Here is a 2,940-nt window from a genome sequence, read left to right as displayed (position 1 = left end):
TTTTCCTTTCGTTTATTTCTTTTTCTTTTTTTTTTTTTTTTTTTCTTTTTTTCTTTAACCTCAGCTAATCCATCTTTGAGAGTGTTCCACGTGTTTCGTGCGTTCCTCCTCCTGGATAATATATTTTTTTTAAGAATCTGAAAAAATTTGTATACCATCCTTGAGTTACGTAACACATTCTAAATGATAATTCTTCGTTATTATAATATTCAGTTGTATATTTATCTCGAGTAAAAGTATCCAAGTTAAATGTAAATTGAAAAAAAAGAAAAAAAATCTAAATTGTTCTATCTCAATAACTTTGTCTAAAAAAACTCAAAGATTTGTTTTCCAAGAAATTTCGATCTAAATAAGCTGAACTATAGATATTGTATATGCAAATAAGATTAAGATAATTAAAAAAAAAAAAAGTAAAGCTGATCGAGTTAAGTTTTGAAAGGGTCATATATCGTTCTAATATCTGAACCTCTTATAAACTGTTTATATTACTGTAATATCTGTTTAAACTGTTTATTTCAAGCCTCAGATTACTCGTCGATAGACTAAATACTCAAAGAGTTAAGATAACAAAGTCATAACGAACTTTATGACGTAATAGGATTTAATATAAAGAAAAATAATACATATGTAAGCAATAAATGAAGTTAATAGTGGTGAAATATTCTTTGAAATATTAATAATTCAATCAATCTATATTTTTGTCATATATCATACTAATTACTCAAGTTGTTTGTGTGCTTCCTTTCATTCTTCCCCTTTTCCTTACTTTTTTTTTTTTTTTATATAAATCTCTTTAAGATCTATATTTATTCTTATTTTTTTTATATCCATAAAGGATATCGACGAGCTTCAGCTTAGAAAATATCAGAACACTTTATTATACGTGCAACTTTGTTTCAACGTTATTTAAGATTCTCTTATTTAAAAGCAAAAAACGCTTTGCATCCACTATCATTAATCCAAAATATCTCCAAAAAAGAAAAAAAAAAAAAAAAAAAAAAAGGAACTGTATAATAAAGACGTCCCGATAATAAAAATAATAATATAACTCATCCTATATGAGAATAAACGTTGCTCGCCGACAGAAACAATTTGTCACGAGCACCAAGTCTGGCAGGAGCATCATCATCAAGTTACCCAGGTATTTATTAAAAATCACTCGCTCCATCCGGCGCGTGGGCATCAAAAGAAGGCCGCGGGGCACCAACTCCGCGCGAGCAATTTTTCACGCGTGCATAATCGATGCACATGCGTCGAAAGCGGTTCAAGAAGAGACGAGGATCACGCTTGCGCCAAGATCTTCCAAATAACACGAGCCACTTTAGCTCGGTCTAACGTGGCGCGACGACGAACATGTCGGATATGCTTCGCTTCTACGGGATGCCCTACTTCGAGACAAGCCAGGAATCGTGGTTGAATAATGATAGGATACTATCTTCTTTGCATGTATCGTTCGATCATGTCCACGTGATTATAAACAAATTGTGAGGGATTTGCCGTTGCTAAGATACTGGAAAGGTTGGATTTATTTCATCTCTGCCATTCAACTTTTTAATATATGTATATATATATATATATGTATATGATTGTGAAAAGTTTTTAAAAGGTAATCTACAGTTTTTACAGTGGCATAAATTAAGTTTCTACAAAGATTAAAAATTTTTTGAATTTTCAAATTGTCAAAGTTTCCTTATAAATCGCTTCTTTTATTCCAAGTCACAATGTCCTCCATAAAATTGTGAGAAAGTGACCATCCCACAATTTTATTCTTCTAGGTTATATACAGGAATACAATAGAAGAGCGTTAACGTTCTGTGGTTTCTTGTTAAACGAGGTTCACACCGAACAATAGAGTGTTTTGATTAAGTAGTATTTCTTGAATTAATTTGAACAAACAAAAGTGTCCTGTGTTAATTGGATAAAGTTATAATTTTTAAAAGATAAAATAAAATTAAATTTCATTATTTTGACAATGCGTTTCTATTGTCCTTTATAAAATATCGTAAAAAGTTGAAAGGTAAGTAGTTTGACATTTTTTTATTAATTTTATGCAATTATTACTTATTAAAAATATATAAATTATTGCACTTCGTATAAGAATCAAAGAAATTTAAGATTGAATTACCGGGAAAGATATTTTATACCGCAAAATTATTTTAGCGTACTAAGGTCACTTGAATAATGTACTTTGGAAAGAGTAGCTTAAACTTCAGAAAATGTGCTTAAGAAACGGCGCACATCTGGAGTTTCCAAACTCGAATTCGAGAACATGATGTACCTAAACTACGTTCTGACCATTATTGCGAAATCAAATAAGTTTCATTGAAAATATATTGCATTATTAAGAGAGAGGATCAACTTGGAACTAAAGAATTATCGAAAATTAAAAAACTTGAAAATTAAATATATATTCTTATTATTTCTTGAAAGTAAATAGTTTTAATACTAAATCAACTATTAAGTTAAATAGATAATAAATAATTATTATAGACTGTGAATTTTTGTATCTAACAAAACAAAATGTTAAATGTTTAATTAATACGTAAAAATTATTATAATTATAAATAAAACAATTTTTTTTATAAATCTCCAACAAATCATTATCTTTTGTTTAGAAGAAATTAACTAGAATGGTCGACACCACAAGATCTCGCGTGTAGTCAAAGTAATTCCTGTATTGCTCCAATATTTATGATAAATTTATAAAATCAACCACCGCTATTTAAGCAAAATTTCAACGTACAAAACGTACAGAACGAAAACATATGACGACAACGATTAAAAAACACAAAATGTTCAAACTAAAACGTATTATCATCACGTTTGAGGAAACGAACAAAGCCAAAATCTCCTCTTCTGTCACGGTTCAAAAAACCTTTCGATCCTTTCGATAAATAAATAAATGATAAATCAAAAAAAAAAAAAAAAATGAACCCTGCG

At 29.1% G+C, this 2,940-nt stretch overlaps 1 long non-coding RNA gene across 1 annotated transcript; it reads left to right on the top strand.

Annotated features, from left to right (window-relative positions):
- Positions 1-1,359: 1,359 nt before the first annotated feature.
- Positions 1,360-2,586, top strand: LOC147656318 (uncharacterized). The gene is made up of 2 exons (XR_015294655.1): positions 1,360-2,017; positions 2,161-2,586. It is a non-coding gene; the product is annotated as an uncharacterized LOC147656318 (long non-coding RNA).
- The last annotated feature ends 354 nt before the right edge of the window (positions 2,587-2,940 follow it).

The sequence above is a fragment of the Apis florea genome, unplaced genomic scaffold, assembly GCF_048593485.1.
Source record: "Apis florea isolate Af1SG1 unplaced genomic scaffold, ASM4859348v1 contig_3798_pilon, whole genome shotgun sequence".
Taxonomy (NCBI): Eukaryota; Metazoa; Arthropoda; class Insecta; order Hymenoptera; family Apidae; genus Apis; species Apis florea.
Note: the sequence above shows the minus strand (reverse complement) of the source record. Positions and strands in the feature narration are given on the sequence as shown.